Source organism: Sinohyriopsis cumingii, chromosome 19 (assembly GCF_028554795.1).
Source record: "Sinohyriopsis cumingii isolate HCF-2022 chromosome 19, ASM2855479v2, whole genome shotgun sequence".
Taxonomy (NCBI): Eukaryota; Metazoa; Mollusca; class Bivalvia; order Unionida; family Unionidae; genus Sinohyriopsis; species Sinohyriopsis cumingii.
The window spans coordinates 64973327-65000498 of NC_142979.1; the positions used below are offsets into that span (position 1 = coordinate 64973327).

Genomic DNA, 27172 nt, shown 5'->3' on the forward strand with positions numbered 1-27172 from the left:
TGCCGAAAAACCTCATGTAATGCAGACACTTAACAAAATCTAGTAAGAGAAGAAATATAGGTCACAGTAAAGCTCTATTGTGGCAAGGTGTATTAATTATATGAAATGTATTTGACAATCAACTTCACGATTCTAGCATGAACAGTGGGTTAAATGAAAATCTTATCCTTTGCCAGAAGTATGTACACTATATGTCATAGTGACTTCTTTTGGTATATTTTGTTGTACTATGAAAGATTTATACACTCATCTAGCTTAGTTGTTCCCAACCGGTGGGCCTCGGGAGGCGGGTGGAGGTGGTGGGGTATTGTGTCATTATGTATTTTCTCAATTAACAGAGCCTAAATGTACAATTATTAGCATCTTAAAAAATAAGAAGGGGTCCTCACACTCGGAAAGGTTGGGAACCACTGATCTAGCCAGATAATCAATGCATGACCAGTAAAAACATCAAATTGAACAAAAAAGAGCCGTTAAATGTGAATGCGATTCACAGCGACCTACTTTGAAGGTTAGGGTGTAGTGCTTATGAAGACGCATCCTCTCAACAAGTTTCATGATTCAAGGTCTACCAGTATTATTCAGTAGATTTTTAAAAAAGCATCTAATGTTGTCCTCACTAAACGCAAAACTTTACGCAAGCCTTTAAAATGTTAAATATAGGTCGCAAACATATCTAACTGATGTTAGGTGTGGTACTAATTGAGATGCATACAGTCATCTAGATTGGCGATTGCGGCATGAACAGGAATTGAGAAATACACTTTAAAGTCAAATATAGAACTGAAGTCAGTTAAGCATGAAATATGGGTCACAGTGATCAAAGTTTGCGATGCGGGTGTAAGACTTACTAAGATCCATCCATTCACCAAGTTTCATGATTCTAGGTCAAACAATGTTTATACAATGTTTAAACACCTCGGCTAATGCAGTCTACTTAAAAAGGACATGTGCAATTGCACATGTATGCATAACGTTAGCCCCTTGGTTATAATGGTTGATATTTCTTTAGTATATAAATTATTTTATCTCTTCGGACAAAGAGGCCAACGCCGACTTCAATGTAAAAGTTGGGGTTAGTAATAAAGTATACCTCAACTTCCTAGGCATGAATTAAAAATCAAAAAAGAGATTTGTCACAACTTATCACAGAGTACTAGACATTATGCAATTCGGATTGGAATGCCATGAAAAGAACATGTAATCAAATATGCTAGTGGAAGCTTATTGATCCAATACATGAAAACAATGATGACCAACATGTCAGTCATGCCGTTCACAGTATTGCCTAGATATGACAGATAAAACCTCACGATGGACATACAATATAACATATGTACAAAACAACTATAGTGACATATATTAACATTTATTGGATGTGAGTCAGCTTCCTTCGATTCTTTTAGAATCGAACATGCAATTTTCTTTTTTAGGAAATAATTTCTAACGTGTATAGGACACATACAGCGTTATAAAGCAAGCTTACCGTATCTCTCGCCCCAGGGATTTGCCCCCAAGGTACATCAGCTTCTTTCGTGTATTATTTCTTTTGTCGATTTCAGTTTGTGCATTATTATTAAACCCCGTGTTTACTTATCTTATCTGATATTCTATCATCTGACATCTTACATTTTCCCATGATATCCTTTAATAATTTTTTTTAAGAGTTTTTTTTATGAGCTGACTACATTATATAAACACTGAATAGACAAGTCCAAGTGTAAACAACATAGACTCTCACGAGTTGTCGTACATAATGTAGCAGATCATGGTCTATACTGCTTGTTCCACTGATTACTCTTAACAAGCTGCATAGACCCAAATCTATGGAATAAAGCAGTAGAACCAGGCTTGTAAGCGAATATGTACGGTAATATACAGTACATAACATATATTCATTGCATTCAAAGATCAAGGAGCTATAAACATTATGCTGTTGTTCAATAAAAGTTATCAATGACTGATAATTCTGCATCATACATTTTTACTAATAAATTGGGTGGAACCGTAAGATTAACAGGACCAAATTGCCATGTATATAAATTAGCAATATGAATTTTTTTTTTAAATTATATAATACAAAAAGACTTTTTGTTTTAATGAAAAGAAAGGAAATTATACATTTTATCATAAATACAGTCTAACCTGCGTTGATAAACCAGCACTATTAGCTTATGGGGAGGCATCCACATCACCCAAACGTAGGGTGGTTGTCCCCTGCGGCATCACAATAAAGTTTTGTGTATGTGTAATTTGGATTTTTAACGTAGTTTTAACAATTTTTCAGTCATATCGCTACGGTGTCTGCAGTGTGACAGATCGCAGACATGTAACATGATGTCCCACCCAGTCACATTATCCTGACACCACGCCGACCAGTCCTAGCACTAACCTCTTAATGCTGAGCGCCAAGCGAGGCAGCTGTTAGTACCATTTTTGTAAGTCTTTGGTATGACTCGGCCGGGGATCGAACCCACGACCTCCCGCATCCGAAGCGGACGCTCCAATCACTAGGCCACTGGAGCGGTTCAATAAAGTTTTCACACTTCTCTTGCTACACTTGAGCTTGAAAAATTAGAGTATATTAAAATTAGAGTATATTAAAATTAGAGTATGAAAATTAGAGTATATTAAAAACTAGTGTCTGAAAAATTACAGTTTATTAAAGCATGTGAATAACTAGAGTAGAAACTTAAACTATTAAATATAAATTAAATTAAAAAATTCGAACACATTAAAAATTAGGGTGAAAGTTAAAGTGTATGAAAACTTAGTGCAAAACATAAAAGTGTATGAAACATTCGATTAAATATTATTAGAAAGACTGACAATACACACTGGATTAGTTTACCACTTGAACGGTTAGTTATTGCATGTCTAACCACAGTCAAAAACCTAATACATAATAATTATCAGTCTTATATCAGATAACTAGTAATGATTGCTAATGCTTCTTTTTAAAGAACAACTCTCTAATTTAAATGTCATTCAATATTCCCTCCCAAAGTCCATCCACACTAGATAGATTTTGTGTCATTACACATGTAATCTAATCAAATCTGTATGCTTACCTATGTTACAGTAACAAGCCTTGCTTTGAGGGCATTATACTCGATACATGAACGGAAACAGTTAAATAACGGGGGTTGGGTGGGTGCCATTGATCTGTGCAATAACAAACTAGAATGATAGTCAGTTATTGTTTACCCTTGATTAGAAAGAGTAGTTCAATAATATCCAAGACAATTATTGTCAGCTGGTACTTTTCCGGATATATTTAGTGGATTTGTCAACCTGTAAATTCGAAATTAGATTAAAGGATTATCCTTGACTTATTTTTCAAGCCTAGCATATAGAAAGTATTAGCTTTCAGAACGTTAAAAAAAATTCTTAATTTCATGCAAAAATTTCTTGTTCACTAAATGAATATCTGGCAAAAGATCTGCAATCTGAATGCTATACATATTTTCATTATGCAAGACATTTCTTCAACCTTAACAAAACAACGGACTTATGGCATAAACTTGAAACGAGTGGATTAATTTTTGTATTAATCATAAAGTTTCATTTTAAAAAGTGTGAATGACGGAAGTGAAATTGGAGTCTTGCTTGGTGCCCCAAATACGATAGCTCTAACTATTTATTTTATGTCCCAATAAGAAAAGCCACTTTTCCATTCCACAAATTTATATAGGTTGAGATAGGTCACTATTTCCATTCCACAAATTTATATAGGTTGAGATAGGTCACACTAAGTGGATGAATAAACTTTCATCAAGTCGTAATTACAAAACTTCCATTAATCTCAGTACAGAATTTACTTCATAAAGTGAGGGTCTATTTGACAATTAAACATTTAGGAAGTGGGAACATGAATAGGCTGGGTTAATGATCTAAAGGGGGGGGGGAGTCAATTTGGAACAAACGGAACCAATCAGCCCCAATCAGGAGTTTGGCAGTACTCTAATCTCTTTCTTTCAGTTAGTTTATTTAGCTTACGTTCTGCGAATGGACTTTTATTAGTGGAGTTTGGCAGTACTCTAACCTCTTTCTTTCAGTTAGTTTATTTAGCTTAAGTCCTGCGTATAGACTTTAATTAGTGGAGTTTGGCAGCACTCTGATCTCTTGCTTTGCAATTAGAAGATTTAGCTGTGTAATATACACATGCCACTTAAGCAATCTGCAAATATCCCTATCCATTCCTATTATTAATATTCGGTGTCCGTCCATTTGGCTTAGAATAAGGATTTTGAAAATAACAACATAAATATTTACCTTATCGAAATTAGAGTCTTTTCACAGTGTATTGCTTTTCTTCACTCATCAATAATATTATTTCCAAACAAATCGATGTAGAGGTCGAAGCTGTATCGTTCCTTTCATTCTGTGTCACCACTTCGACGCCATGTTTTCACACAAACATTTTCCATGACATCGACCTCGATAACGCGCAGCCGAGATTTACATTTAATTGTGAAAAAAAAACAAAGTATCTGAGAATATATGTATCTTGGATTACTGAATTGGGAATGCAGGAAGATTGAAACTAAATACCAGTACTGTTGCACTGCGGATACTCTGTCTTCCGATTGGTGAAACTCTCACGTATAAAATTCACCCCACAGCCCGTTCTAATATAATTGGCAAGAAAACAAAATTAAAAATAGAAGAAAGAAATAAAAATAAACGACACTGGTTAGGTTTCTATTATTTAACGAATTTGGCGCTATAGCTACAGTCTGCGTTTTGCATAAAATACTGAGCAAATTAAAGCAACAATTGAATTAATACAAAATAAAACAAGGTGTAGAATGAAATTAGTCAATGCGTAGTAGTAGTAGTAGTAGTAGTAGGTTGTGTGTTTCAGCAGCAGCAATATTTGTAATTATAGTAGCAGCAGCAGTAGTGAAACTAATAGGTTGTAGATCTCCGCAGTTATAGTGGTAGTAGAACCAACAGTAGCAAATTATAGGTTGTAAATTTTAGTAGTAGTAACTAGTCGTAGTAGTTGTAGTGGTAACAGTAGTAGTAGTAAAATAACGAGTACTTCACAAGTGTTGCTTGTTTTCTAGATCTCTTTATAATTTTTTTTTCTATCCAAAAGGGGTTACTGCGTTATTTTAAAATTTAACTCGTGCAAATTTTGAAACTGAACTATTGCACACGTTCTTGATTCACCAGACAGACGATTGGCTGAATTATTGAAATTTAATGAAATCGTATGACTACGAGTAATGGAAAAGTAGCAGTAATTTTTAATTAAAAAAAACACAAAAAAGATTTTGGATTATTTAAGTCAAAAGTTTCAATAGTTATGTCCAAGTTTGCAAGTGGTGGATTTTCGTTATGATAAAAAGAAAGTAATATACAAACAAAACTGTACAAATTATAATTCAACAGCATGTTTTATTATCTACTGAAAGTTTGGCAATATCGCTATATATTGCTTCTTAATCAGTATTATGCTTTCCTTTCTTTTCATCGCTTAAATCCTACAGTTGGAAGAATTTTTAAAAGGGGCATAAGAAAAAATTGTAAAATGCAACCAAACACCGTTAAGAAAATGCAATTGTTTAATAATCCTAGGATGTATGCTGTATGTATTTGTGTCTCCGTTTATAGCTTTGTTAGATATTTGGATTATTTGTTGATTACGGGAAGTTGTAATAATAGTAATAACATTAAGACCAAAGTGCTTTAACAAAGGAAAATTGAGGCAGTCATCCAAGTCTGGCCTGAGCAGGTTCCTGAACCAACCAATCCTTGCATTACGAGTCAGGTGCTCTATCAACTATGGTACCTATACTCCCAGACAGATAACTAGAAAGTGGCATAACTAAGGTGCTTAAAATGTGTGTACACCGTGCATATTTTGAAGAATCTCAGTACTTTTCCCCTTGATGCACTGCACTGATGTGACACTATCTTACAACGCTAATTATTCAACAAAGTAACTGAAGTTCAAGATTAAAATTTGATTTGATAGTTGAGTGAAAGGAAGAATGAAACACAAGAAACAAGAATATATTGGTTGACATAATTTGCCCTTTAAATTTCTTTGGTTCATGCACTTGATGTTCATGGATAGTGCTTAACATTGTCACGTTTTCAAAGTCGCTTGCGAATTTATAAAATAAATGTGGGCGTACTTAACACAGTTTCAGAATCAAATTAGAAGGGAATAGTCACGCACGTGATGACGTCTGTCATGTTGTTTCAAATGTACACAGTCCGAAAAATATCATTCTTGTGTAACTAGTAGAGAACCATCTGCCATGAGATGAAACCCGTCAGTGTAAAACCATATTTTCAAGAATACTCTTAAAGAATGGCTAATGTAGTAAATGTAACAAAAATTAATAATAAAACAATAAAACACTCTCTCGTGTCCCAAATTAACTATTCTGGACTGTATTTAATATATTTCTCCAGAAAGAATTAATTCGATATATACAGAACAGATTAGTATCGTCGAGTTACGCCTCCGTTTTCCGTTTTCCTGACACACCAGACCGATCCGAGGGTAGGGTGGAGCTATGGTAGGGCAGAAATAGTGGGCTTGCATTTCTATTTTCTGTCCGCCTTGTCTATTCGTGAACCGTTTTGAACATGATACCTTGGAACCGTCAAAGAAAATAAGATGAAACTCGGAGCACATACTCGTTATGACATCAGATTCACGCTTAATATATAACGTCAGTTATAAGGTACTCAAAGGTCCGCGTTAGCCCAGTCGGAAGAAGAATTTAGCGGCAGTCTAACCACAAACACTGGCTCTCTGGTCTCGGACAAAGGGCAGTTGAAAACAAAGATATATGGAGAGAATTCGTTGTGAAATCATCTGTAGTGACCCATCGAACTCTTGGGTTACGGGATTGATGCTGCTGCTGCTGCTGCTGATGATGATGTTGATGTTGATGATGATAATGATGTTGTTCTCTGACAGGAATTAACATTACGACAACGATCTTGAAAGTAAAGCCCACTGGCCTTGGTGGGAAATCCATCATAAAAAGTCCAGGGACTGAACATATATGTGACCCTCTGGGCTCAGTGGGAAGCTAACATTATGATCTCATATAGTATCAGTCATTTTATTAGAGATGTGTTTGTTTTAATTTAACATGAGGGATTAAATCGGACTTTGGAAGACAGGAATTTGTTTTTCAATTTGCCACGTTGTCAGACTAAGTCAAAATATGGCGCAAAGCTTAGATTTATTGTAGTCTTTAGGTTCTTCATTGATAAGAGCTTTCCCCCCGCTGCTTATTCTTCTTATCTTGCTTTAAATTTAGTTTTGGAATGTGTTTTTTTTTTCTTCTGTTTTTCTGCACCTTCTGAACTTTCGTCTTTTTCATTCTTTTCACTCCGTAGACCAGACTCTTTTTCTGGACAATGATGATAGATATACTACAACTACCTACTGCCTATTACCCAGTTACATTATCCAACATCCCACACCTTCAATCCAACACCTCGCTTTGAGTGACCAACACCAATTTATCGGCTTTTCAACACTCACAATATAGAATCAGTACGCCCTCTGAGCAATAGATATTGAGTTAACTACTACCAAAGACCCACTCTATGTCATCAGTACACCGCTGGAATGACCAATATCCATTGATCTACTATCCAAGACCGCACTATACCATCAGGACTCCATAAAAGTGACATAAACCCAGTGATATAATCTTCAACACGTAAACACACACACACACACCATATCCACACTATTCGTTCGGCACACCTTAGGCGCTGCCAACACCCAGTAATCTACTCTCCAACACCCACATTATACCATCAACATGCCCTTGGAGTGACCAACACTGAGTGATCTACTATCCACCACCAAATAGCACGTATCCAACACGACGTTTTTTTATGATTAATACCCAGTTATCTACTATCCAACGCTTACAACAACTATCCAACACGCCTTTGTGAGTTACCCATTCTCAGATGATACCATCAGCACGCCGTTGGAATGACCGCCATAAAGCCAAAAACTATCCAAAGTTCACATGTACTACTTCACACGCCACTTGATTGACCTTTAACTCACACCTGCTAACATATGGAAGGTTGTAATAAAAGGGAATAAACCACACTCTATATCTTTGACTTATAGATTTTTTATTATTTTTCTTTTCAATTTAGCTTTTGAACAAGTGTTTAATTTCAAATTACATTTTTGAATTTTCACATTTGGGTTTCATTTTGCATTTTCATTTTGAATTCTAATAATTAAATTTCGTTTTGAACTCTGACATTTTGCTTTAGTTTTATTTAAAATGTATGATTTTCACTTTTCATTTAACATTTTAGTTCTAACAGACTCACATTAGTACAAAGTCTTTATTTCATCCATGTTATGCTATGTACACATGAACTTTCCAAACTTCTAAATATCCAACTTGTCTTTACATGTACAGGTGTTTCATTACTACAGTCACTTTACAAGTAAATGAATCGATATTAAATAAGATAACTGATCAAGTTGCATCTGTTAATTAAAAAAATATCAAAAACTTAAATTGGTTGGTTACTGAATGATATAGCACAGGTGAAAAGTTTGTATTTTCTTTCATTAAGTATAAATGGAGAATGTTTAATCAAATATTTACGATCAGCAATTGTGCAACTTTAATTTAAACTTTTAGTATACAGTGTACACATCACTTGGGTAAAAAGCATGGGTACTCTAAGAATGTGGCAAAAGGTTACATTTTTAAATTTTACAATTGTACATTTTGTAGTAATTAGTCATTACTTTTTTCCAGAATGTCTTCATCTTTTCACAAATAGAACAGTGTTCCAATTAAGACTTCTATATCAAAGATTGCATATGAACTATTGGATCATAGATAAAAGTCGCTGGTATTTTATCAGTAAATCTAAATCATCAATTTGGCATCGGTTAGATCAGACTATGCAATCAATGGATAAGTAGGTAAATGTTTAATCGTCTTAAAACTAACTGTATTGTTTTAGGTCGGCTTAAATTTCAATAAACATATACTGACATCCCAATAAGCAAAAAAAAAAAAAAAAAGATTTGTCCGTCAAGTGGTACATGCTTGTTTTAAAACGAGTATTTTTTTAATATTGTATTGTGATTGCCGACATATATTGACCGTCTTCTATAAGACATTTATTTTGCTGCAGGAAAGAAAAACCCTTCGCTCATTTCAGACTTCTCCTTGTGTTCTTCCTTAAGTGTCAAATAAGAAATTTTTTAAGTTATTTTCCATTTTTTATTGAGCTGACAAATCACCATATTGTTACCATCTTTGTTTTATGACTGTCTTGTCATATATTTTCTAGACAATTGATTTAGTGCCATCGAAGTTGTGTTTGAGAAATGACACTAAAACAACTGTTGACTGACTTATTTACATGTATTCTTATGTTACGTTTTTTGGCTAAAATAAATAGTAACACAAGAAAGAGTAAAAACGACAAGCTTTCAAAAATACAATAATTTATTTCCCTGGAACAATTTTGTAAAAATGAAAAATATGAACTGACGGTTTTAAGAATCAAATCCGAAAATAATCCAAGAATAGTCCGAATAATAAAATGTTCCAATAATTTCAAGTTCGAGTCCCGATGAAGAATTCAAGATGGAAGACGATGACGTATACTGTAATCTGTAGTGTTGAAGTCTACAGTTCCTTGTAGAAACAAGAAATACCACTCCGGTTTTGGAAATCTTATTAACGTTTAATAAAAGCTGTCCTTGTTCAAGAATTTCACATGAGCACACATACTTTCCAGGAAAAATGAATTAATCCTTTTTAATCCAAGTAATTTGAAATAACTTCAAACGGCACAAAACCTTCCAGTGTAAGGAAAATGCCCAACTGTGTCTACTTCTCTAATACGATGGTTTAAAACTTGAATTTTACGCCCCGGATAAGGGTCACGTGGTCATGATCACATATAAAAAAAAATCACATTTCCCCTGCATGTTCTTGATAAGACCCAATCATTTTACTCTAAGAAATAAAATTTTAAAATATTGTTTACATTTTAAATCATTCGTCCCATCATTACCTCGACAACAACCAATCATTTAAAAAAATATAGAACTTATTTACTTGGTTGCTACTAATTTTGAATCAAGGTCAAGATCTATGTCAACACCTGGTGTTTACTAAAACGAACAGCCAAGTTCAAACTATTTTCTGGAAAAAGTATCATCTCCAGTGAATACATTTACATTACAATAGCAAGTAATGAAAAATAAATAAAAATTTAAGACTGACAAACAAACAATTAAATTGAAATAAATATATATTAAATCAGATATAATTAAATCAAATATACATAACAAAATATTATTTCTTCATTTCAAATTAAGGAACATGAAAAAATATCTCTTTTGATATTTATCACCATTTTGGCCCTCGTTTCAGCCTAGTTTGATAAAACAAGTTTGCAGCATACCCATGTAGTAGCACGAATACATATTTCTTAATATGCAAACACTTTTGGATGTACCGGTCTACAGCATTTGATGTATGTGAAGAAAATTCGTATATGTTTTCAATAGAGGCTGAAGTAAATAGACTAACTAAGGATACTCCTCCTAGTGGACTGAAGCAACATATAATATATAAAAAACAGAACAAACTAGCAAAAAAAAACAACAAGAAACAAAAGGGAAAAAACAGCAAAGCTCGTTTGTTGTGATCAATTTCATGAGGAAGAAGATACAGTATTAAGCACCCTTGAACTGTTGAAAAGAGGGCAATATGTATTGATACTGTTGAATTGCAACTTTAGGTATAATATAGATCCCATTCAAAGAGGTTAACGAGGGAAGTGATTGTGGGGGCCTCCCAAGAAAAATGGGATGCAAACAGAATAAGAATACAATCACACAGAATATGCTAACAATGCACGCTTAATGGCGACTTTTGTTGAATCTTCCATGACTATTCAGTCATGTGGCTATGAATACACACTTTTCTCTGCCTATTTTCAGGCGTTTGCCGGAAGGAAAAAGGAAAGTCACTTCAAATGGGTAGAAATCAGGTGAAAACTCACAGAAGAATATAACAGAGTTAATTAAGGAATTTAAATTTATCTCAGAAGAGTATTTGCTAGAAGTTATAACTTGTCTGTGTGCTTCATTATTCATATCCATATGAAATCAAAGAATTAATCTTGGTACACCGGTATATGATGTCGTCACTATTGGAACCATTGTTTGTCATCTCTACTACTTCGAAGCAGTTACTAGTACAATTGAAGAAACTTTACAAACGTTTGCATCATTCCTAGAATTCGAAATAATGTTTTTATTTCAATCCTGGCTCTCATTTCAAGGTGAATTTCACGTGTTTACTTAATTTTAAATTTAATATTATTTTTTGAACGAGCCCGTAGTCTCCAGTGACGAAGCACTAAAACAAATTAGTTACCGGATAATATATCATTAACGAAGAGAATGTATCATGTTGACTTTCTGATCTTGTTACAAGGTCAAGGTTGTATCTCGTCAACATGCCATTTTTTGGTGATGGACTAAATGCAATGCAGACACATCGGATAATGGCATAACATTCTAGTTACAGTGCTCAGTGGTCAAGATAATACACAAGTATTTTGGGTATTTTATAAGATTTTACTACATCATGTGAATAGACAAAATACACGGCATTTATTTAAACAAACGAGATCAATTTAATACAATATTTTGGTATTTTATAAATTTGGTAAAAATTGTGGTAAAAGGTTTGCAGTGTTGGGAGTTTCCTCGGGTATTCAATGCTGAGATGCGGTGGTTCGTGTTCATGGTGTAAATACCATATTTTCGATTCCATGTTCGACCGAGAATTTGGCTTGTGAATTTAGTCTGAGCACCTGAAAAGTGAAGTTGCAGTTAACCATCCTCTTCCATCTTAGCGAATCTCTGTACTTTTTCCCATGATGCAAGGAACCAATGTGAAGCTACCAAACAATCACTGCAGTTAAGGATGAATTTGAACAGAGTGCCTATTTATCTGAGACTCAATCATATACGCTTTGGATATATGACGGTGTAGTGATTTGCAGAATAATCATTTGAACTTACTACGCAAACAATGAAGCCTCAGTCTATTAGGATCTCATCTGTTTCTGTACTATTGGACTGACTGAATTCTAGTCCTAGAAGATGCGAATGAAGAAAAAAGAAATAGTTCAGAGCATTTGCAACTTCTCTGGCAATTATTGTTTTGTAAATAACCGAGGTGGTCCAAATTGCATCTATCTGCATTCCACTTTAATCAAGGTTTACATCTTTGATTATGTAATCAGTGTTCAATATTTATACCCTCGCCTAAAAACTTTACATAATGTGTGTAGCCGCAATAGCTTGTATTGTACGAGATTATTTGTGATGAATTTTCCTTGTTATGTTTCAAGTGGTTGCTCTAACAAGGCTACAGTATAACACTGAGAATATTAGAGAGTTGAAGTCATATGGGAGAAACAAACTCCAAAAATATTGCTATTCACTGTCCCTTTTACTGTCGTATACATGCTACTGTAAATAATCTTTATTATACTTTTGAAGTTTGATTTTGTTATGTGTCACTTCAGATTTTATATTAATATTTGAAACATCATTTGAGAAATCGGTCATCTCCATATGAAGGTATTTGTAACTATTGTTTCAAGGTTTCCCCTAAGTGCAACAATATCCATGGGAAATAACTATCAAATCTAATACTTTGCCTCTCTTCACAAATACATTTAGCATGAAAGGCCTGTGGAATATATACTTTGGTATTAAATTTAGTAAGACCCTGAAGTTTCTTAAAATGTTTTGTAATGCAAACGTTATTTGGTCGCACAGAATGGACACTGCCATGTAAAGCACGGAGGCATGGATGAAAAGGATTGCTAAGATATTTCCCTAGATGTTGTTTTAACTGCAGACACAAGTCATTGATTCCCACTTTTTATAAAACCTTATCTCTTTGATTATATAATCAGCTTCAGTTTTAAATGTCCATAATTAGAGTTTTGACACTTAACTGTTATTTAACAGATGTGCATTATGATATTTAATTGTTGTTGGATGGATATATATTATGTTAGATTCATGACATTTAATTGCTGTCACATTGATAGGTCCCATGTATTATGTTGTTGTTGGACAGATATTATTATGATCGAATCATGACACGTAATTGTTGTTGGACAGATATTATTATCATAGAATCATAACACATAATTGTTGCTTGACATATATTATTATGATAGAATAATGACACGTAATTCTTTTTGGACATATATTATTATACTAGAATCATTACACGTAATTGTTGCTTGAGAGGTATTATTATGATAAAATCATGACACTTAATTGTTGATTGACAGATCTTAATTATTATGATAGAATCATGACATGTAATTGTTGTTGGACAGATATTATTATGGTAGAATCATGACACGTAATTCTTTTTGGACAGATATTACTATGATAGAATCATGACACGTAATTGTTGTTGGACAGATATTATTATGTCATATTTATGTCACTATGACAGTTGAATACGTTTGTCATTTTAAATACCGTATTTACCGATGTCTAGTATGTACAGTGAACCACAAACAGTGGAGACACAGATTTTCCATAACATACTATGCCAGTAGATCAGGGTCTACTTTTTCTCGAGTAACTATCAGTAGAATGAGTAAAGTAGACCTGGATCTGTTGGTATGCATATATGTGTCTACTCCTTTCACAGTTGGTTGTTCAGTAAACACGAACCTATACAGCAAGTTCTCACATTCGAGATTGATTAAATACATGTATATCTTCACTAAATTAAACAAAAATTGGGGTTTTTGTTCAGCAATTACTTTTATACAAATGGTTTCTGGTCCGTCTACGTCTTCTTTTATTTTGAGTTTAGAATTGGTTCCGAAGATATTACTTCAAACTGAATGCGTCTCAGTTTGACTAATTACATGACACAAGTAACTGGAGTACAATTTAATCAAGTTCTTTAACATTTATGCAAATCAACACAGTATTACATGTATCAAATGGTTTGAATATTGATCACAATGCAATACATTTACCATTTTCCAGAAGTGGAAGGATGTTTTATAATTAAGATATTTTGCATGATATGATAAACACGAAGAAGGTTCGAAATAATTTATTTCTGGTTTCTTTTCTATTCAGTATCTTTAATTCTGGGAGCTTTAAACACTTGACAAATGTTATTATGTTTCCCGTCAGAATAGAAACTAGCTCTGCGTTTATGTTTTGAAATAAAAGTTCAGCGTTACGTTAAGTTTTTTTTTTTGTCTCGGTAATCTAATTAGCGAACTCACTAAATGTGGAGAGGTAGGTTGCTCATCATGACCAAAAACACTGAAATTTATGACTTGAGACTATCAAAAGAGCATTCCATAAGAAATGCACTGAGGAATAATATTCGCTAATCAAGAGGAACACAGTGGGCGGGTTGTTAAGACTAGAAACTGTGTACTGCACAAACCACAAATGAAAGGAATATTTTAGTCAAGCTAGCATTTTCCACTTTTGTCATGATGTTATATGGAAAAAAAATGAGCATACGCCATAGCGCATATGCATGTGACGTAGAGTCACATTGGGTCGATGCACGTCTTCTAAGAACTTTCTAAAACAGGATGATGGTGCCGCTGGAGCGAACAGGGTCTTGCTTTCTTTCGGAAATAGTAAGCTAAACAACACTGACAGGTAAAACATTACTGATATTAACATTTGATTTTCAAACTTAATGCCCAACCATTCATTTTAAAAGAATTTAACATAAAACAACGTCATTTCTGGTTTTTATTATAAACTTGATGACTATTACAAGTGAATAATTATCGGCAGATCGAGATTATACAGTACAAATATTTATATACAAATGCTTTAACAGTAAATAAATGAATGTATAATATAATTGTTTGAAATTTTAAGTTATATTTATTTGTTGCGCTGTAATTCACATTACAATATTGTTTGAAAATGGGTTAATAATACACACAACTTTTATAAATGAACACAATAATTACATTATTTAGAATGAGCACGGGGGAAATTCTCGTATTGAAGATATGTGGAATTTAACAATGGTTTTACTGTCACAATCAATGTGTCAACAACGATGAGATGAAAGAGTATGCTGTAATATACGTTCAGGTCTTGCTGCATAGAAACGGCTCAACTCGTGTACATAATCAGCTCAAACTGTTATCTCAGTAACACACACACACACACACACACACACACACACACACAAAATGATAGTACTGTAAATTGATAGAGAAATAATAACACCCCCATATCCTGCTGACTATGCTAATTTTACATGTTTATATTATTCTTTCCAATTTGACCTGAATAATTACAAAAAGATAGGAAGATTTAAAGAGGCGTTCCTTGAGTTTGTCCACAAGTCTATACTGAAAATAGATTCCTGACGCAAACGTTGTTTCTTTCTGAGTCATTTCTACAACACTCATGCAACTAACCATAGCAGAGACATTAATAAACTATGACCTTAAACAGTACAGTGATGTAGCCATAAGTAGCAGTCAACAAAGAAAAGTCGGAACAAACTCAAAAGCATGCTTGATCCTAAGATGAATAATTGTTCTCGTCTGAGTTCGCATAATGTATCGGCAGATATGGGTTGATGCATTTGTTAGGACTAAATATTAGAAAACCAACAAAGCAGAAACTGATCTGCTGGTGCATTATGCAACAGCAGATCTAGGTTTATGTTATTTGAGATCGAACCCTACTTATAAGTGAGTATATACAGTAGATCAGTTCAACCTACATTCGGTTATTTCAGTGGTCACAATAATAGAGTCTGGCTGGCCAGGATTGGTTGATAATGCAAGTAAGATTTTGAAACTGGAAGAAAAAAATCATTGAGACGTTGTATTGAGACTTGAGTTTGAAAGACGCATCACTGGAATCAGCACGTGACTCTTTGGTTTGGTATTGAAAGCACAAGTTTCAAACACATGTAGATCCGGAATATGCTGCGGGTCATATTGTTTTCTCTACACAGAAGCTGTCATCAACGATAAATATGTTTGGTCATGAGCACTCAGAATGTTAAGTTATTAAATTTTTTATATAATGATGTTTGCATAGGTTTGCTATGGAAAGTGAATTAGTATCGTGAGTCGTGTAATCGACTCATTTTGCACACAACTTATGTCTTAAAATGTTCTTGGTAAAGCGGATAATTTTAAATATCAGATACCGAATATATTCGCACATAAGTTGTTTGATGCAACTGCAAACTGTATAGGTCCAGATCTGCCATGGAATACTATCCTGGAAGATATGTGTCTGTGTATCTAGGAGTAATCAATAATAATAATATCCTGGAAAATATGTGTCTATGTATCTAGGAGTAATCAATAATACAAAAACAATACAGATCCATTTATGCTTGCACTCCCATCTTTATCGAGCCTTTTTGTGTTCATGGTGTTTGTCATCTGTCGTCTTTTTAATATTTCACTGTTCTTTTGTTTTGTGACATCTTGTGTCTTCAACTGTATCAATACTAGACTGTGCCTGTTTACCTTAACCTTTACTTCAAGTACTCTTTCCGGGGTTTGCAATATCTCTAGTCGAAGGGCGGGAGTCGTGTTTTGGACTATCTTTTTTCATTTCAAATTCACTCTCTTTTTTCGAGATCAACTAACTTCTGATCTTGTTTTTGCACCTTCTCATGAACTGAACAGAAAAACGAGTTAAGTACCTATCAGAATAAACATGCTAACTGATAAAAACAAATCTGTAGACAATCAAGTGAAAAGAACACATTCAAAGTTTAAAGAATAGGAACTGTAAATAAATGTGACAGGTAAAATCCTTTCCAAGATATCTCATCCAAAATACTAGCGAGTAGACCTCGGAGAATGTTCTGTTATTTCTTTGAATGATGTGGGAAGAAATTTTAAGAATAAATGAATATATCCGGTAAACGTTTTCCAGTATGAAATCCTTTTCATCAACAACACATTCCTTCATCCATCTGAGTACAGAGGTAGACAATGACAAGTTTCTATCTACGATTTACTAGAATCAATTCTTAGAATCATATTCACTGGAAAATAACTTACATGTTGACAAAAAATGCACACATCTGTAATTCCATCAGTTCCAAATAGGTAACCGCCTGAGTGAAGAGCTAGTACATGAGATATATAACATTGTTTACAGTATATAGATTTTGTTTGGTCGGGGTAGAACGGGGAGTGCATGTATCATGAAATACTGATTTACATGTCGCCCCCCCCCCCCCGTTCTCTCTCTCTCTCTCTCTCTCTCTCTCTCTCAATGAATCGCGTTTGTGCTTGCTAGCAAGTGTCATAAACAGTAAATCCAGTCCACTTTATTGACACCGCTTCCACTATGCGACTCGACTATACAAGAATGCGCAGAGTGCAAATTATTCTCTTGAAGAAGCAGCTTCAGCTCCTGGTATCAGGATGGTCGTGACGAGGGTGGTGGGATTTACTATTCTTTCTGCATGCGTACACCCCTCCCTCCGCGATTCATGTAGATACTTAAAATTGCATGAGCTGTACTATATTCTCATATTTACGTCAGTTTCTTGATGTTGGATCTCTCTGTTTAATTAGCAACATGTCTTGTACAACACAGGTTGTCTGATAAACCAGAGACTGACAGTGTTAATTTGCCAGGAGTTAATTAAAATAAACTTGCTCATACTTTTCACAGCAAGTTAAGCTCATACATTTAGTAGGTAATTATCAAGTTATAAAATAAATTGTTCACTCACATCTAATGAAATCATTTTTACACCATGTGAAAGGGAATGACACTTAGAATTATATTTATGTTTGTCGCATCCAGGTGTCATCCGTAATGGAGAACCACAGAGAATCATACTGATGTGTTAATGACATCATGATGCCAAGTGCGATGGAGTGGCCAACAACCTTGTAGATGAATATGAGGGCATTACCAATGGTTAAACCATCCCAATGAACATGTTACCAATGATGATATAAAACTGCATTAAAACGTTTCAAATGTGGCACAAACTTAGTTCAAAATATTATCTCTCTCACGCAAGCACACACGCGTACACACACCATTAGTAATGTCAACTGATACAGTTATCAGAACACCGCTGCATGTATGCTATTTTTACATTTTAATTGTAACTGTATACTAACTGTTCTTTAATCTTTGACCTGAGGAGTGTCCTAAAAATGAAATGGTAAGTGTATTTTGAATATGTCTCAAAATCACTACTAAAACAAATTTCTCATGGAAACGATTATTTGTGTCTTGTTTAGTCATCTCTACAACACTCAGATGCAAATTAATATAGCAGAGACGTTAATATGACCTTAAATACCGGGATTAATATATTTTATAAAGTCAGCTTGCGCGGAGCCGTCTTCAACATCAGATGCCATATATATTGTAATATATGTTGGGTGCAACTGCAAACAATATAGACACAGATCATCCATCGAATAATATGATAGCAGATATGTGTCTATGTTTGTTAGGAGTAATCAGTAGCACAAACAACATAGACTCGTATGGACATACATGAACGCACTCTCATCAGCGTCTTTATCTATCGTGTCTGTACGTGTTCTTGAGATTTGTTGGCTGCTTTTACTATTAATGGTTCCCGGGTTTGTTGCTTTTTTCTATTTTCTGCCTCATTAGTACTTGCTTGTGTTTGTGCACTTTTACCTTTACTTGAAGTGCTCTTTCCTGAATTTGGTCTCTCTACAGCTGAAGGACGAAGGTCGAGTATTTGACTCATTATCTTCATTTCATCAGCAGATTCTCCTTGGTCTAAATATGTTGACTTCTGATCTTTTTCTTGCGGCTTCTCTTGAACGGAATAGACAAAAGGTGTCAGTACAGGCCAGAAACAAATAATGGGCAGAAATAAACAAGCAACTTAACAAGCATATCGACAATTAAGTGAGAAAGGACATCTTCAAATTTTGGTGGAGGAATATCTATAAGCAAGTGGTAAAGGTTAAATCCTTTTAAATGATAAATTTCCCCAATAAATATCAGACAAACAGCAAAGATTAAAACTTGTTTCTGCCCACCCACCCCCACCCCAATTAGTACTCATTTGTGTTTGTACACCCTTACCTTCGTTTGAAGTTTTCTTTCCTGAATTTGAACTATCTACAGTTGACGGGCGTGAGTCGTATACTTGATTCATTTTATTTATTTCATCAGCAGATTATCTTTGCATGAAATCTATTGAATTCTTATCTACTTCTTGCAACGTCTCATAAACAAAATAGAAAAACGGTTTAATAAAAAGTCAGAAACAAAATTCTAACTGATAAAAATGAATAGGCGACTTGAAAAACCTGTCAACAATCTTATGAAAATGAAAGCTCCAATTAAGGGATAAAAACTGATATCGTTAAAAGTAAATTCCTTCAAATTAATAACCCTCACAAAAATGTCAGCCAAAACGTGCAGGGTAGAGCTAAAAGGACATTAAATGCTGTAAGAGAAAATTTTACGAAAGAAGGAAAATATCCAGCCAAGGTATGTCGCCAATACTGATTCCATTTTCTTTCTCATAAATATGATATTGACTTAAAATTAAGGATAATAGGACAGAAATGTTGCACTGATGTAATTAAAGATGTTGTCGATCCATTGATATTGAAGTACATTCTTGCCCAATACCAATGTATAACTAATAGTATGTGTTCTTTTTACTCATTGCTAATTAAATCTGTTGGTTTACCACCAGTCTAGACGTAGATTATTCAGTTTGTACTTATCATTTATATCGAAACATCGGTATTGATTACACTCACTCGCTGATGTGAAAGGTTTGAAAATATGATTTGCTTGTCCTGATTTTAAACACGGAGTTTTCGTTGGGTCAATTACAGGTTCTAGGGTGGATAAAATTGTCTAATGGTATCACCATTGTGAGAAACAGTACGTGCATTATGGGTTTCTTGGTACAGTCTCGTGTTCCTTGTTAGCTTTTCAGCCAGTTGGTTCACATTGAAATATGCATGTTACAAAACATTATCTGGCCATCCCAGCTTAGGTACACGGTATCTTATCTGCATGACTGTACCAATTCTCCTTTATATTCTCTTCTTGTATTGAGTATGGTGTATATTTATGCAAAATATTTGTTATCATTCTCAATTCTGTCGATAGCCACAAGGTCACTTCATGACAGTTTCTTAGTTTATAACTGTGTTTATGAGGAAAACGCACCATAATTGTTACTGATAAAAACGGACAAAATTACAGATCTAAGACTATATACATTGTATCTAATTATAATATTGTTTATTTAACTCATTTCATCACCTTTAGTTTAATTAATTAATGTTAAGGTCTAGGTCTAAAAGGAAATATCATGTGTAGTTGTAAATATTCATAATGATTTGTGTTCAGTGTATGTTGCTTGTACATCTTTCGTGTTTTCTTTTGATGAAAAGAACAATAGGTCGTGAAAGTCTGAATGAAGGCGAGTTCCATGCTCCCATAGTATCTTGTCAGTTTGTGTAAGAGAAAAATACATGTACTAATGTAGAAAAAGCAAGAAATTTAAATTTGCTGCTTTTCCTATTGGAGAAATCACATATTCTTGGTTTATTCATCAACAATGCCTTATCAGTCTCATGATTCCCTGTATCCGCTACCTTAAAAGCCAATACAAACAACCTACAGTATACTGCAAATTATTGACCAATGAGTCTCAATGACCTTGATCTTTGGTCAAGGTATATGGTCTTGAACAAAACTTGCTGTGCAGAAACCACTATTATTTTATTAGACTTACAATCATCAGACTCCAAAATATGATTTTCTTATCCACTGTGCAATCCATCCAAAATGTTAACGAATTTGCTCCAATACTAACCTTACTAAGCGAAATCCAGTTTTCTCTGAGTCAAGATTACCTTAAACAAACGCCCTCTCGAAACTTTGATCAAGAGACATTGTCTCAATGACTCAATTTACATAAAGTGTAAGCCATCCACAAATCTTTGTCAAGATATATGGTTCAAATCTAATTATTTTCTTCTTCATTACTCCAAGTACAAGTCATACGCAAAATCTAGTAAAGGTAGATAGTGTAAAACTAAAGTTACCATATGGAGAAAGACGTTAATAGACATAAGTTGTACAGAAGGATAGAAAGATATCATAACATGTGATCTGCCATTTAGGAGGCAGATGACAAAATGTGGCTAATTGGTAGTGGTACCAACTTATTATTAAGAGGGCTGGATAGAGGTCCTACAACTTTTCAAGGTAAGTCTAAGCTCTTGTTTTCATAAATTACAAACCTAAATTGAAACGCAAAATTTGCTAATCTCACTTTTATAATATTGCGTCCGGATCATCGTTAAAGTAACCTGCCATTTAACCTCTGATGTTGATCCTCTGCAACAGCAAGGCAAATAAGTTCACTTATTTAAATACCGACGTCCAAAATTCTAAGGGAGGTGACGTACTGGCTTTGCATACAGAGGAAACATTTACCAATCAGAACATCTCGAGACTTTTCAACCAAATATCTAACTTCGCACGACTGGTTATAAAATTCAAGTACAATATTAATTCATAAAAGTCATTATTACTTTTGTCCCCTCGTTAATGAGGAAGAAGAACGTATTATTATCATAAACATTATATCGTATTTTGATCATGTGATACTGTGTATAAAAAGGGACATCACTCGAAGAAAGCAATACAGAATAGTGTTGTACTAAAAGCATGAAAATGAAATAAATTACCTAAGTTAAATAAAGTTTTCTGAAAGGCATAATAACCAAACAAAGCTCAAACTTAGCAGGAAACACATGTAATTGTTTCGATTAAGAGAAAATTCTCTAAATGAAGACGTGGCCTTGACGAATGTTTTTGCTGATGAGTGCTGTCATTTAGTCCACAAAGCACATTTGTATAAGATAGCAGATGTTCTTACAAACATTTGTGAAAACAATAGAGTGTGTAGTGTATTGTCTAATTCATTTTATTCAATGGCTATCCGGCTAAGTTTATAGCACATAAAAAGTCACTAGTAGAGTTTAACTTGGATTTAACACATATCCAAGCTCTTTGAAGACACATGACCTTGTCGATGCTTGGATCTATCAACGCACTCTCTTTATTTTGTCTGTGGTCATTTTCATCCCCGATAAATGAATGGTTTTCAGGGTATTCTCATTTTTGTAGGAGACTCCTTGTTTACTCATTTCCTGACCGTGGAAGCACAGTCGTGACCCAGGTTGGGTCCTAAGAGGATATGTCGACATTGTAGTGGACAGGTAGTACTAATATTAGTACCCTTACTCGTACCTCGTGGACAGGGTACTAACATGAGCATATACGTGTTAATGGAGCAAGCCGGGTGTGATTCACACCCGGCATTCTTTTAGCCTAATAATAACACTTTAAACATAGTCCTTGCATATAATCCAATAAATTGAGTAGTCCTCTTATTTAACACCGGAAGTATCGAAAATCATTGTAGAAATAGTTGTAAAATCTGGTTTACCTTTTTTAGCCGATATTTTCGTTTAGATCGTCCGCCATATTATTTCAAATAATGATTACTTCCGTTCTCAGCCTCGTTTGTTTGTGTGCCATATAAGGACATTGAAGCCATATTTGGAAATATAAACAAATCGTAGTAAAAATTTGGCGCCGTTTGGGTCAGAAATTCTGCGCATGAAAAGTAAATACGGTTTATCGGCAACTTTGAAATTCCACCAAGAAGCGATTATTCGCACTTAATTGATAATAATTTAGCGTAGAATATCCAAAATACGGTCTGGCAAGACTTACGTAGAAAAGGGATCACGGCGAGAGCCTCGCGTTATCTGTCATGGCGGACAGGATACGGTTAGAGTAACCATGCCAATTTATTTTATCGTGTAAGGGCTTAATAAATTCAAAATAAGCCAAACTTCTTTCACAACATGATTATACGTATGTAGTTGATTTCTACACTGTTTGTTTTTCTGACTTTATTGATGATTTTATTTTTTTGCTCCATTACATGATATGGGATCAGTTCGTAGCCTCAACCACAACAAATCAAGTTGAGGCTACGACATCGTAGCTAGTGGACAGGTAGATTAAACGGAAAATTGCATGGTATGTACTTAATTAAAATTGATGTTAAAATCTGGCTTCTTGACCAACGAAGCACACGAATATTATTTTAAAATCAGATATGGAGAAAATTCATTCATGTCTTGCAGATAAAATCCAGTTACAGTGAGATTCAGCATTCGTTACATTTTAACAATTCATTTGCTAGATATGGGGAATGAAACAAAGCAAAAATCCAATGAAGTGGGTGGGGCGAAGTGAGGCTTAGATGGCACTAGAAAAACTGCTAACAGATGAATGTATACAACTGGGGAACACATGTACTTTCTTGAGACATTGAAAATATATTTAATTAAATGAATCACCTGCTCTCTTTAGCTACATAGACAAGTCTGCTTGAGAAATCCATCCTTTCTTAAAACTGGTACATTGTGAAGACATTATCTGCCTGTCCGTTCCCAAGTGTTTGAGAGTTAAAAAAATGGTGGGGTTGAAACTAAGTACACAACACATTGGAGCAACTACTATCCAGGCAATATACAATGCTGGTCTAAATGATAGACATGTACATTTTAACTCTGGATATAAATTCATATTTAATGTATTCAAAATATTTCATTATCAAAACATATTACAGATATTTCCTTAAATATGGATGTAGTCAGGCACTTTTCACGCAAATTAATATACTTCAGGTTTGTTTTTTGCTCAAGCATGTGTGAAACGTTCATGCGTTTCCCGATTTCCAATTCTTTCATGTGCAGTTTGATATTAAGAATCTAAAAGATTAGAACTTTCTATCGGAAATTTTAATCTGATTTTTTTCTTCAAATTTACGTTATTTCAGTAAACTTGAGTAGTAGACTATAATGAGGTTTCTTTGCCAAACCCCTATTTTGTATTAGGAAAAAAGCATGATTACCCTCTCCTGCCCCCCCCCCTTAGTCTAAACAAATATGAAAACAAACTTTGTTGAGGCAACAAAATCTATTTCATTATTGATTGCCTAGCTCTAGGACCTACCACTGAATCATCATCGTCGTCACACAAAATAGCGTTTGGCTTAGAAATGCTCATTATAGTGTACTACTGCGGGTTTTTACTTGAAATCGCTGGCGATTTATATGTATATTGCACGCAAAATTACTATAACTAACATTGTCATAAAATTTCATTCTGCTATTAACAAGTCGCTGAGATTTTCCATATGTCTCATGTCGCTATTGATAACTCACTTGAATTTTACAAAATATCGATAATTTACATACACAACCGAGATATTTTTGATATTCGCACAAAATTATGAAAATATGAAATCGCTAGAGATTTACCCAAATAACCAATCTAGAAAATCCACCTTGTTAAAATCAACACTATCAGATTTGTTATAACCCAACGCAATGTATTCATCCCGTCAGAGCAGTATCTTTTATCATCAAAATTACAAATCCACATTGCTAAAGTCAATATTATACTTTTTATATCCTAACAAGAATGTATTGATCCCATCAGATCAGTATTTTTATCATCAAAATTACAAAGACCAGATTTTAAAATAACATCAGTCTCAGTTTTGTGACAATTTGATCTTATTGCCATCATCTCAACATAACTAGAAATCCGTTTCTTAATTTTATTATCAGCTAGTTTTATGCAGTATAGTGTATTACGCAATCCGATAAACTCCACGATAGGAACCAAAATTGTCTCATCCTTAAATTTTCTTATTACTTTTTTATTATCGTCACAATGAAATCTGCTGTTTTTTTGTGTGTAGATAATTTGAAAGATCAAGCATTTCCCGGTTATCGTAAAATTCTTGATAAATATCACAGATATTATCTTGTACTTAAGCAAGTCAGTGTCAGTCAATAACAGATCTGCATTAGGCCACTTAACCTTAGCTAAATCGCAATGAAATTGGTACATTAGCCATTTTGATATTTTAAGTAATGCCATACCGACATAAACTGGCTTGTTCAACTTCAAGTTTGTCTTTCTTCGTTGAACTGCTACTAGATTTTCATTATTTTCATACTGACAAAATAATCAGATGCTACACATTTATTACAACGTTCCACTTTATTGACTAGCTCAATATTGACTGGCTTTCTGATATTTTCCATGGTCTTGCCAAAGACGCTCTTATTCATAAGCTTCAAAAAAGTTTTTTTCGAATTCTGTTTTGGCAGCTGCTCGTCGTGATGTGTTTGACTCGATGTATCTTTTCATCCACGGTGATTTATTAAATTTTAGCACACGACGAACTTGTCTTAATACCAGACCATGATCACGTGCTTGCACTAGACGAATACTTTCTCTGTTTTCTAATAATAAACTGGAGTCTATCAGCATTGACAATGGACATAATGGATAGTTGTTATGCTAATCATGAAGCTCAACAGGATAGTCAAACTGCTATTAAATAACTTATGTCGTCCTGTATAGATTTATCAGTTTCATCAACATAAAAAACAAAACTGTTTTTCACTAATCCACCTAAATCGACCGAACGGCATAGACTCCGATAGGCAGTAGCCATACAAATTATTCGAACCTAGATAGGTTATAAAACTTGATGGAACTGTACTATCATAGTCGGGTAGATATTTATTATTAGCTTTAGCATGTTTTTTGTTATGACACTTATTCCGCCTCGCCTCGCCGTTCTATAAAGATGAACATATCAGGGTCTGTTAGCAGCTCCAGTTTTATTTTACTGTGCTTGAGTAATGCGTCCAAACTTAATCCGGGTGCCGAGTCAGTAGTTATCAGCGCTGACATCTCTGAAATTTTCAGATATATCTTCGAGCAACAGAACGTCTGTGATAAAGTAAAGGTCATGATAATCTCCCAGATATTTAAGCCGAACGAATCCCCCCCCCCATATCGATCGAACATAGGCATAATCACCATCACTAATGCTTTCAAGGTTTAACCTTGAGTAGAACTTACCTTTGTCAGGATGACACTTTTCATCAAATCTGCTCCAATCATCTAGATACTCGTAGGGAAAGATACATTTTCGTGTCAATAAACTGCCAGGAGTTTCACCGAAATGCTCAATCAAATTATTAAATTGACTGCAGCCTTTGACAAGCTCGTCTAGCGACGCTGCCATAAACTGCAGACTATCAACAAATCTTAACATTCCTAGTTTCGATGACCTGTACTTTTCAGTATTACTTGGGATACACTTTATTTTATTGTTATTACTAATTTTCAGGCGGTTTATTATATCTTTATTACCGAGCGCTTCATTTAAAATTTGGTTGTTATATCCTCTGAAATTATGAAATACAATAAAAACGAAATCCGGTGTGGTATATTTTAAGTTACATTTATCATGTGCCGTACCACGATATTTTCCAGTAATATGGCAGTAATCTCTTACCTTATCTTGAGGCAAAAACGCGCCCTCATAAATATAGCATATTTCTGCTTCGGGAATTTCAGCTTCTTGTTTTAGTGTTAGTGGTTTCATATGTTTTTTGTCTTAGCAAGTAACAGCAGGATGAGATCAATAGGGTGGATAAAGTCCCTTAGCAACCAGACAGCTGGTTCCTTTCCACGGTAAATCCTTACTGGTTTTGATAAAGATTTATCAACTGCACACACGATCTTATACGCCGTGCCACAGGGAATATGCTTATGTATTTTCCTTGTCGAAGATTTATATGGGTTATTTTCTACTCTTTGCACTGGAAGTAAAATGGACTTAAAATCTGCATCTACTATAAAAGGCGCTTTCATCTTATGCCTGTAATTTGTCAAATTGAAATATTTTTTCATCTCCGCCAGGCAGAGACATTTTCTGAACATTAGAGCAATATTCAAGGTATTTATCAAATATATGTTCGGATATACATCCATGCAAATACCTGACACAGAAATATTTCTTTCCATTATGCTTGTTATACTGACCTCCGACTAGCCTATTAAAATTCTGTATCCACTGGTAGTGATCTTTATAAAATAGTAAATGTACTGTTTTTGTGATGCTATATCGCTTAGGATATATCTTTTGCTTGTCATCGACAC

At 34.3% G+C, this 27172-nt stretch overlaps 1 protein-coding gene across 1 annotated transcript in view; it reads right to left on the minus strand.

Annotated features, from left to right (window-relative positions):
- Nucleotides 1-4459, minus strand: part of LOC149775860 (uncharacterized) — an 83791-nt gene extending 79332 nt beyond the window's left edge. Inside the window, exon 1 of the mRNA XM_089943352.1 lies at nt 4276-4459. The gene's annotated coding sequence lies outside the window, so the exon portion shown is untranslated. The remainder of the gene's footprint in view (nt 1-4275) is intronic.
- Between the last annotated feature and the right edge of the window lie 22713 nt (nt 4460-27172).